This window comes from Haemaphysalis longicornis, unplaced genomic scaffold (assembly GCF_048455015.1).
Source record: "Haemaphysalis longicornis isolate Haplotype H1 unplaced genomic scaffold, Haemaphysalis longicornis Haplotype H1 scaffold_1, whole genome shotgun sequence".
NCBI classification, from domain to species: domain Eukaryota; kingdom Metazoa; phylum Arthropoda; class Arachnida; order Ixodida; family Ixodidae; genus Haemaphysalis; species Haemaphysalis longicornis.
Window position 1 is genome coordinate 89260283 of NW_027526203.1, and position 12258 is coordinate 89272540.

Sequence of the window (12258 nt, forward strand, 5' to 3'; positions counted from 1 at the left end):
GCTTCCGCGGAATCCGAAAATTAATACTATTCAGCAGTATAGGACAGGATATAGTACCGTGAACGAGCTTGAAAAGAAAGAAGAGATCGGCGCGATTTCGCCGGCAGCGAAGTGAAGGTAGTGACAATAGTTCAACGTTGTTAGAACACGAGCCAGAGTCATTTTTAGCGAAGCGATGGTTGTAAACGCTTAGAAGTTTTTTCTGGACACGCTCAATTACGTTACTTAAGGAATTAGAGATGCCATTCCAGATCAAAGATGCATACTCAAGTTGAGGAAGACATATTGCGGTGTACAATTTGCGGAGTGGCATAGGAGAATTGAATTCTCTCGATATTCCACAAACACAGCCGAGAGAACGAAGACCCCGCATAGCAACTCACTTAGTATGAGCTGAAAAATGCAAGGTGCTATCAAACAGGCGCCGTGATCATTGATCTCACAAACCCTACAGAAAGACACAGAATTGACAGAGTATAAAAAAGATACGCTAGATGATTTGCGAGTGAAACTCATGACTTTTGTCTTTGAAATATTGAGAGAAAGGTTATTGTTTTTACACCATTCAGAAAAAGAACACAAATCCGACTGCAACAAGCGACAGTCGTTAAATGAATAAATTTCCCTAAATATCTTTATATCATCGGCATACAAAAGGAAAGAAGAATTGCGAATGGCAGAAGAAACATCGTTACATACATTAAAAAGAGGAGTGGGCCTAATTCCGAACCCTGAGGTACACCACTGGTCACTTTGTAAAAGGAAGACGTTAGGCCAGTGACGGCAACATAACATGATCTGTCACGAAGGTAGCTATGCAATAGATTCACAACAGCGGTGTCAATATCAAAATGAGCAAGTTTAACCATAGGCATTGAGTGACTGACTACATCGAACGCTTTGCTGAGGTCACAGTAAATGGTGTCGACCTGTCCTCTCTGGAATACAGGTGTAGATATTTGCGTCATGAAACTGGCAAGATTAGTGACGGTTGAGCGGCGAGGAACAAATCCATGTTGATTATTATTCAATCAGTTTTTCACATTAAAAGACAGTATGTGGTGAAGGGCCAGCTCAAAAGTCTTTGACATGGCACAGAGAAGAGAAATCGGTCGATAATTCGAGACATCAGTTTAAGAGCCAGACTTAAATACTGGAAAAACACGAGCAATTTTCCACATGCTAGGAAATGTGGAAGTAATCAGACAGTTATTAAATATGCTAGACAGTACTGGCACCAATATACTGCTATAAGCTTTTAGTATGACTGAGGGGATACCATCTGGACCACATGATAAGGATGGTTTCAAGCGCTTAATGCATTTGCTGATGAGATTTTCATCTAGCGACAGAGCATTGGGTGTGTTGATTTCCAAATGTTGTTCGATAGTAGTGCTAGAGTCAGAGGCTTTATAAACGGAAGAGAACTGCGTGGCAAAACAGTCAGCGACGGCTTGTAGTTCTGTTCCATCGGAGTCCAGTAGTATTAAAGGCTCTTCACTTTTGTTACACCGTTTGCGTACATACTTCCAGAACTCAGCCAGCCTGTCAGAGGCGCTTTTTTCAAAGTGTGAAATATATGAACTGTGATCCCGTTTATATAGGCGTTTACAGAGAGTTCGAAACCATCGGAAATCTTCCTTGCGCTCGAGAAATGCAGTGCTTTTAAGCTTTCTGTGTGCGCGATCTTTATGCTTTAGAGCACTTATAAGTTCAGACGAGAACCAGGGGGGATATTTATGGAGTTTAGGAGTATATTGTGGAATATATTGGCGCATACTGCTTAAGATAAGTTCCGTAAGCTGATCTACTTGGTCATCAACATTGGTTTTTTCAGTTACCAAAGACCAGTCAATGGAGGATAAGTCACGGTGTAAGCCAACGTAGTCACCTCTTTTTGAAAGCAAGTCTAGGCGATTTGTTGATGTTATTTTGAAAGCTCTGTTGTTCCCCTGACAGAGAGAGTGTTAGTTTAAGTGGTGGGTGAAATTTATCGGGACAAACAAGAAAAACGTCAGAGAGTGACACTTCAATAGGCTGATTGTTCGAAATACACAGATCTAGTATGTTACCGGAAGGATTGGCAATAGAATTATGTTGTTGAAGGGAATTAAAAGCAAGAAAATCTAATAGCAGGCTGCACTAATTCTCTATGTATTGATGGTAATGAGAATATTTAAATGTTCTCCAGTCGATACCAGGGGTATTAAAATCACCAATAACAACAATCCGGTGCTTCCTATGTGAAGCTATGGCATTTTCAATGGAAGAGATGATGTCATTAAAAGAGATTGGGTAATGCTAGGCGGCACATAGAAGGACCCAATCAACAATTTTTCGCAGCGATCAAGGCTAATTTCGACCCATATTGATTCAGGAACAGTTTGAATGTCACTTCGGCGAACAGATCTCAGAGAATTATCTACAGCCATAAGTACGCCACCACCGTTTTGTTTGGTTGCACTGAAGTCACGATCACTGCGGAAGGTGTTGTAACTTGATGGAAAATAGTCTGATGAGGGAATCTCATTGCACAGCCAAGTTTTGGTAATCATTTTTGTTTTGCCCAACTTGCCCAACTACAAACCCTGCTTCGGTAATCACAATGACAGGAAACGAAGACGAAATAACATTAGCGAAGAATTCAGTTGGCTTAGTTCGTAGACCACGAGCGTTTTGGTAAAGGATGTCCAAATTACACACCTTCACTGTCAATTACAGACTCTGAAGGATGGAGCTTATCATCATGTAGAATCCCACGGAATGGCTTGAAAATGCAGCCACGCGGCCATATTGAGGGGTCCTTCAGACGCTTCATGTTTTCTTCGTCAACCATGACGTAGAATGAGGAGTACGACAAATATTTTGTTTTCAGCTGCCGGCAGGAAAGGGGACAAATATTTTGAGATTCGATGTGCTTCTTGAGGTCAGCAGTGGCAGTGTCAGGGCTCAACTTTGAAACAAATAGTTCCCTTTGACGCTGCGGCCGCTCAACCACCGAGAATGCACACGACTCCATGGCTCCAAGGAATGCAGGCCTGTTTCCCTTCTTTATATTCTTTTTCACTCTTTATGGCAATTGTTGTCAAAGGGGGTCGGGCAGGATCGTCAACGCGTTGCTCCGAAGAGGATTGACGAGCTGGCGGCGTAGGGCAAACAGGACTGGTCTCGGCGTCTCGAGGCGTGTCGGAGGGCGAGCGGTTGCCGGAGGTTGAGGGGATCACGAAGCTTCAAATGGAACAACCGTCGGGGACTTCGCAGGCGCTGGGGTAACACGGCGGGCCAGCTCCTCACGTAAAAAACGAACCTCGGAGCGGAGGGAGGCGATGATTCGAGCCTGCTGTTCGGCTCCGCGGGAATGGTCCTTTCGGAGGCGCTCATTTTCCTCTCGCATTTGCGACACTTCGTCGCTCAAAGAAGAAATTCCCTCCAGCGCGTCGAGAAGAAGACGGCTGAGACCGGCAGTCTCACCACAAAGGTTACCCGGAGAGGAGAGAGAGGAACCGGTCGGGGGAGCGCTGGGCTGTGGAGAACACGTTTCCGTCGGGGATGCCTCCATCTCGTCACTAGGCTTAGCGCCCGACTTGGTCAAATTGCACAAATTACAGCAAAATGGGCGAGATCCAGACCTCTAAAGTTCCAGTTGGTCGTCCGGCCAGGTCACACACTTCGCATGCACACGTTTTGCACAGCTTTCGCAGCGATAAAACTGTTGTTTACCGAAAAAAGGGCAGGAGCAGAGCAAGCATGCATAATAACAATAATAATAATATAATAACAATAATCATTATTACATTAATATTATAAATAATAATAATAATAATAGTAATATAATAACAATATTAATATAATAATAACCGTTATCAAGAATATCGTCATCGTCATCGTTGATTGTCAGCCGCAAAACCTTCAAAATAGTTCCGAAACCTCTGTGTCTACGCCTCGGCTACTTCTTTCGCGCAGAATGACCATTTACTTGGTCGCCGTGAGTAGCCCTGGCAAGCTTAGGCGGCCCATTCTGCGGCCGACAAGCAGGCTGAAGCGGAGAAGACTTTCTGCGAAAACAACGACAGTTATTCCCTGAAAGAACATACTATTGACGCAATCGCGAGTGCGTAACTTTCTTGGACACCGTCCCATCGCCTCACAAGAACTGCTGACGTCCCCTCTGAGTCTTTAAGAATGGAGCGCTGTTTCAGCCATGATGAGAGGTATGTGTGCCTGCCTATGCAATATGGAATTGAACACAAGTTTCGCAAACTCACTTTGGTGTCCCTTTAAGCGGTTGTAAGACAGAGCAGAGCACGAAGAAGCTAGTGCGGGGCGGTTTGCTCTACTACGTTTATTTCAGGGCACTGAGACATCACTGTTCACCTCCGGAGAATGAGGGGACGCCTCTATGTCGTGCCGTGGGGGCAAGGGCCTTCTGCCGCCTCACACTGCCGTATTCTCGGCATGCGGATGGCGCATCTACGTCTGCCCATTGTCAGCGACCTGGTCGGCCATGCCCCACAGCGAGGCACAGGGAGTTCAGAAAAGCATGGACTACAATGAGTGGAAGCGCGAAAGCCTGATGTATGAGTGTGTGTGTGTGTGTGATGAGTGAGTGAGTAGACACTCAAACGCGTGAAAGTCAAATGAACAACCTAACAAACACTGTAGTGTGAATAAATTTCGTGAAATGCGGAGGTAACGTGTAAGTACAAACAATAAGAAAATAGTGCAAGAAGGAATCAATAAAGAGTGTTGTGTCATAATAACTAGGTCACTGTGTGACTAGGGAGCAATGAAAGCGACACGCAGGGCGATGCATCGCGTTTCCCTCTCAAGGTGAGGCGTATGCGCCCCCCAATTAAAGAAACGCAGACTTTGTGGCATTAACAAAAAGCACTACTCATACCTTCGGAAGAAAAAAGAACCGTACGATGCTCTAGGAAACAGTGAATATCCAGCCTTGGATTGCCTGGCCAGCTTCTTAGATGCTTGGCTCGGCTTTCTGGCTTCCCCACGCAAGGCGAAACATGCCCGTTACCTTCATTGCGGGCTCGCTTTTTGTGGGTACCCTGGAGGAGGAACTCCAGAGCGCTTGTGTTTCTATGAAGGAGGTCATAGACTTCAGTAAGAATTTTTCTATTATCTGCGATAACATCGGTAAGACTGAAATTGGCCCGTAGTTTTCGATGCAATCTTTTTTGCCTCCTTTACATCGCGGCTTAACTAAAGCCGCTTGCGCCTCAACATTATCCAATGAACAATATTCCGAAACAGTAAACGTCAAGTTCATAAGCCGATATTTAGTTTTTCCGGAAAAACAGAACAGAAAACATAGGGTTTCCTTGAAACATGGAATGATGAACTGTCCTTTCTCGTCCCAAAAGAAACGCGTAAATACAACCCAAGATTCAAATTAGTCCAAGTGATGGTCGACGTCACTGGAATGAAGCGAAAATAATTTTGTTTTGAGAAAAAACATACCCCTTTGTTTCAAGCTAGTTGAAGCTAGAAGGCCTACCAATCGCGTCCATTTTTTTCGGCCGTTATTTTATTGGCACAGTTCTCGTCAACGTCGTTACAAAGCCAGATACCCTATAGCAACAGCGGGTCTTCTGCGAAAACTTCCTTTCTCCGGAGCACTGGCTATGGTTCCGAGAAGCGCGCCACGCAGCGGAGCTATGACGAAGCTCTACGGGAGCTTTTCGCCACTGGGTTTGTTTCGAACTCTGACGGGTGGCTGTTGCCAGCATCGGGGAGAAGAACGCCTGCCATTTGCTGCCGAACTCCCGAACGTCTCATGACCGGCTTCACCCGGCTACCGAAGGCCTTTACAGCGTGCGGTCACCATCACAATCCTGTCTCTTCCGAAGTCCTTTGAAAAGTGTGAGGCCCGTTGGGTTCCCTGAACAAGCGTCCTGCCGCGCAACTTTGTCGGCCACACCCTCTTCGTACACACCAGTTTCCCCTTAGTTGCGTGCAATGCGCGCAAGGCTGACAACGCATGCCGCGCTTGCTCCAGTCAGCGGTGAGGACGTTCCCTTGATTTCGACGGTCCTCCTGGAAATAGTGTGAAACCTGCGCTCATTGCGGATACACTAAATTTGTGTTATATCCTCGGCAGAGATGCTTCGTGAGGAATTTCACTCGTTCTCTATAAGATTCCGGGATCCTCAGGAAACTTGTCGATTCCGTGCAGATAGGTGTGCGCAGTGTCACCATTGGCCAATTAGCCCGTTGATTTCCCCGCACGGGGCACCTTGAGCAATCTTGGTGACGGTACTGGCGATACCGCGGACCCCGAGCCCCCAAACATAAGATGGATCCAACCGTGGCTATGTGTTTATAGGTGGAGGGTTAGAAACCACGAACGGTGGCCGTCGGAGCCCAGGTCAAGCTCCGGCGGATGGGCTCCCTGTCTGTTTACCAGGCAGGGAGCTCCGGGACCTCTTTGGCTACCAGGGTAAGGTCAAAGAAGAAAGTACCCCAGTCTCCCTGCTTTCCGATGTATCAGATGGAATTTTCCAAACCTCCCTCCAAACGTGATCGGCCCCCGAAAAGGGGCCGCACCGAAGCTACATTCCCACCCTTGCCAACACTTGCACACCAAAAGCCAGATAACTATCCGCGATTCTTGATTGTTGAATCTCTTAACAAGTCGAATCCTATCTCCTCCCAGTCAGTGTTCCTTATCACCAAATTCCTTGAAGGCATCCTGGGCAAGTCTTTCAAAGCCAAGAAACTGAGAACCGGCGAAGTCCTGGTCGAGGTGAACACTCACCAGCAAGCCACAAGCCTCCTTACCCAGAATCGCATGGCAGATCTGGACATCAGAGTCACACCCCACCGTAGCCTCAATAGCTCTCAGGGTGTGATCTCTGAGCCAGATCTGATAAATGAGACAGAAGCCGATCTGATCGAAGGTCTGAAAGGCGAGGGCGTGACGGCAGTGAGGCGCATCACCATGCGGCGAGATGATAAGCAAATCATGACAAAGCATATAATCTTAACATTTGACCGTTCCTCACTCCCCGAATCCATCAAAGCAGGTTTCATTCATTGTTCTGTCAGGCCGTACATCCCGAACCCGCGGCGCTGTTTCAAGTGCCAATGGTTCGGGCATGGCACCACCTCCTGTCGTGGAAAAACAACGTGTGCGAAATGTTCATCGCAAGATCATGAGACAGATAACTGCCAGGCTGAACAATTAATGTGCAGCAACTGTCATGGACCTCATGCTGCGTACTCCCGCACGTGTGAAATGTTCCAGAGAGAAAAAAAGATAATCAACATCAAGGTAACGGAAAACATCACTTTCCCAGAGGCGCCGAAGAGGTTCGCCTCTTTCTCTCTGGGGAGGTACGCCGACGCAGCTCGCCGGGGGGCGGAGCGGCGTCTGGTTTCTGCGGGGACCCAGTACCGCGAGTCGGACTTGGTCCCGCCCCCGGCCCCCCCCTGGGTTGCCTCAGGCAGCCCAACCCGCCTCCGCACCGCTCGCTGAGCCAGCAGCGGCTGTGGGGGCAACCACGTCTCGTGGAAGCGATGCTGCATCCTCCACTTCCACTCCAGCGTCCCAAGCCACAGGCGAGGGCGCAGAGGATATGGAGTTGGGGAAGCCAGCGGCAGCTCCCACCCCCACCGCACCGCCTGCGCCATTCGAGGCGTTCCTGAATCCTTCGGTGGTTGCGGGCAAGGAAAAGCGCGCCCCAAAGGGTTCGCTGTCCAAGGAGCCTGATCCCTCAGGCGCTCCGAGGACATCCGAGGATGAAATGGACGTCGGTCCGTTCTTGTCTGCGGTGCACCGCAAGGAACACGTCCCGAAGCCAAAGCCTCCCGACAAGCCAAAAAAGACGAGAGTCACAGCCCCGAAAGACGACACATAAACAACACAGTCCAGTGGCTCCGAACACTTCATAATGGGAAGAGAGAACATAGCACAATGGAACTGCAGAGGCCTTCTGAATAATCTTGACGACGTGTATGAAATTCTGCATAGCAATCAGCCAAGTGTAATGTGTGTTCAGGAAACACATTTGAATTCTAAACACACAAATTTCTTGAATAGTTACCTGGTATACAGGAAAGACAGGGATGGCTGCACACACTCTTCTGGCGGTGTGGCCATAATCGTCCGGAAATCATTAGCATGCCACCCTGTCACTTTAAACACTATACTTGAGGCTGTAGCAATACGCTTAATAATATTTAATAGGTTGATAACGGTATGCTCCATATACATTCCTCCAGATGTTACACTTATGAGTTCTGACTTTGAGGCGCTGGTTGACCAGCTGCCCGAACCATACATTCTAAAAGGCGACCTTAATGCTCACAATTCTCTTTGGGGATCTTCTCGTACGGATGCCCGAGGTCGCCTGATAGAGAGGTTTCTTACATCCTCTGGAGCACGCCTTTTCAACAATAAACAGCCCACATACCATAACATAGGTCACAACACATACTCACATCTTGACCTGGCTATGGGCTCTGCAATTCTCTTTCCATGTCTTGAGTGGGGTGTGGGCACGGACCCATATGGTAGTGACCATTTCCCCACTTCATTAACGTATATAGGTACAGGCCCGAGCAGTCCATCTTCCCATAAAAGGTTTAATGAAGCAAGAGCTAACTGGAATACATTTACAGAGCCATCCAAACGACACCACACATTCATAAGACACCTACATGTTGAAGAAGCTACCCAATTGCTCACGGCGCACATCCTCGACGCCGCCGAAAAGCCATTCCCTACGCCTCTGGTGCCCCGCGCAACCAGCGGAGGCCGTGGTGGAATGAGGACTGCAGGCGGGCGCGAGAGGCCCAGAACAAATCGTGGGGTGTCCTTCGTCGGTACCCCACGTCGGGTAACCTCATTTTGTTCAAACGGGCCAAGGCGTTAGGAAAACGTGTGCGTCGTGAGGCAAAACGAGAGAGTTGGCGTTCCTTCATAACATCAATAAACTCCTACACAGACACACGGAAAGTATGGACAAGAATACGCAAACTCAAAGGACAACAAACACACAGCCTGCCTCTGGTCAGCACAACAGGGGACACACTCGAAGGCCAGGCTGACACACTCGCACAACACTTCCAACGCGTTTCCACTTCAGCACATTACACAAACACTTTCATGAAACACAAACAAATGGCCGAAAAAAAGCCTTTACATGACAATGACAGGTCAGCCACTTCTTATAACTCTGAGTTCACACTTCATGAGCTGAGGGGTGCTCTGAGCACATGTAAACCCTCAGCTCCAGGCCCAGACAACATTACATATACAATGATACAGAACTTACACACAGACACTCTTGTAACACTTCTTCCACTTTTCAACAAGATATGGCTTTCGGGGCACATTCCAAAGTCTTGGAGGGATGCCATAGTTGTGGCATTTTTGAAAGAAGGGAAGGACCCTTCTTCTCCCGCTACCTATCGACCCATTGCCCTGACCAGCTCCCTGTGCAAGCTTCTCGAGAAGATGATAAACCGGAGGCTTGTGTACTTTTTGGAGTACAACGGTCTTCTTGAGATCTACCAGGCAGGCTTCAGGGCAGGGAGATCCACAAACGATCAACTTGTGGCACTAGAGTCATACATTAAGGATGCCTTCATTAACAAACAATTCTGTCTTACGGTGTTTTTTGATATAGAGAAGGCCTATGACACCGCATGGCGTTATTTTTTTTTTTTAAGTGTCAAAACTCTTTATTTTTCTTAAACAAAGACTAAGGGTACGGGGACAAAAGGTACACATAAGTACCTGACTGGGTCCCTGCTCCCTTTGAGACATCAGCAGCAGTACAAAGTTACAAGACGAGAGAAAAAAAATAAAAATTCAGTACAACTGGTAACCGAGCAAACAAAAAAACAACAAATTTTCAAGTACTCGCAACACTTCGCGTAACAGTGTGAGCATAACACAACATATCATCACAAAATAACATATATATAAACTTACAAAGAAGGGAACTTCAAAGGGAATTATTTATACAAAAAAAAGAGAGGTACATATAGAACACAGGATGCCAATAGCTAAATTTACTTATAAAATAAGTCAAAATAGAGATCTTGCAAAACAGTATTCTCGTAATATTCGTTTAAAGGAATTTGGAGGACATGTTTCGATAATCTCACCGATATCTGCATTATCATTTAGGAATTTAGGAATGAGATAGTGCATGGTCTTTAGGCCATAGTTTGTTCTAATACGGGGTAACCTGTAGTTTATTTTTCTGAATTGAAAACTATCGTTCATTGATAGATATGTTTGCTGAAATTCATGACGATTTATTCGCATTTCCTTATAGACATATAATGCTAAGTTGTACATATGTAGCTGTTGTATATTGAGTATTTCATGTGCTTCTCTGAACTGTCTGGTACTCTGTCGGGAACCTAGATTTTCTAGAGCCCGAATAGCTTTTTTCTGCGTTATGGTTAGCTTTAAAATATTAGAACGATTTGTTAAGCCCCAGACTAAAAGGCAGTAATTCAATTGTGATTGGAACATTGCATAATACACAGTTAGTCTGAAACTCTTGGGAATTTTATCACGGAGTTTCCATAGTGCGCCAGTAACCTTAGATAGCTTCAGTAATAGTTGATTAGTATGCTCGTTCCACGTAAGAAATTCATCAAAATATACGCCAAGAAATTTGATACTGTTCACAGATTTAATACCTTCATTTGAAAAATAGAGTTCAGGATTCTTATCTAAAGGAGTGTTTCTAGCTCTGAAAATTACGCACTTGGTTTTTTTTGTATTTAGCTCCAGATCATTTGTCAATAGCCAAGCGGAGAGTTCCTTAAGCCAATCGTTCGCTACTATTTCAAGATCTCCCATGTTATCACCAGTAAAAAACACGTTAGTGTCGTCGGCATATAGTATAATATCTTGCGTTTGCGGTATATTGCATATGTCATTTATATATAGTAAAAAAAGGAGAGGTCCTAAAATGGAACCTTGTGGGACACCTTTCGTGATATTTTGATATTGTGATGCATATTCACCGAGCATTACATACTGTTTACGATTATTAAGATAACTTTCAATGAGGCTATGCGCATTTCCCCTTATTCCATAGCTGTCTAACTTTTTCAATAATATACGGTGATTTACGGAATCAAATGCCTTTTTTATATCAAGGAATAGTCCAATTGTGTAAAGCTTTTTTTCGATGTTTTCAATAAGCTTTTCCTTGATTGTAAGTAGGGCCAGTTCCGTAGACTTTCCCTTTACAAAGCCGAATTGTTTTGGTGTAATTATTTTTAAGCGGTTTACAGAATCGGTGAATCTTTTAAGAATTAATGATTCGAAAACCTTTGAAAAAATGCTTAAGACGGAAATTGGCCGGTAGTTGTTGAAATCATTTTTTGCCCCACCCTTGTGCACTACGGTTACCCGGCCAATTTTAAGCTCACTGGGATATAGACCATCATGAAACACACGATTGCATACGTGAGCCAAAGGTACTGCTATGAAGGGGGCGATTAACTTGATTGGCCACGCTTTTATACCATCTGGACCAGCAGCACTGCTAGTTTTCAATGAAAGGATAGTAGTCATAATTTCAGGCTGATCAGTCGGGGAAATGAAAATTGTACCTGACGAACCCGGTTTTAGATATTTGATTGGGTCAGGAGCTACTAGGCAAGATTTTTTCCGACTTGTAACACAAGAGACGAAATGCTCATTCAAGCGCTCACACAGTTTAGTTCCGGAAACAGGCTCACCATTTATATCTAAAAAATCTGGAAAAACGTGACTCGGTTTTTTATTGCCTAACTCATTGAAGACTCTCCAAAATTTATGTGGTTGATCACCTTGTTCAAACTTACGCCGGTAGTACATATCCCTCGCTCTTTTTATTTCCGCATTTACTTTATTACGAAGAGCTCGAAATTCCTTAAATTTGGTATCATCTCTGAGCTTCAGGCAAAGCTGAAATAAACGATTTCTTTCTTGAATTTTCTTATAAAGTGTGGCACATATCCAAGGCTTTCTCGCTTTTTTGTGTTTCCGCAGAGAATACTCCGGAAAAGCCTTATAGTATAAGTCTTTAATTTTACTATAGAACATTGTGAAGCTTGTACTCGAACTCTCCTCGTTGATAACATCGGACCAATCTGCCTGTCTAACATGTTCCACAAACGCTTCTGCAGTAGTATCATTTATTACCCTTGTTTTGTAAGTATGTGCTTTCGTTCTACCAACATGAATTTCTAGAGCACAAAACACAGCCAAGTGGTCACTCACGTCCG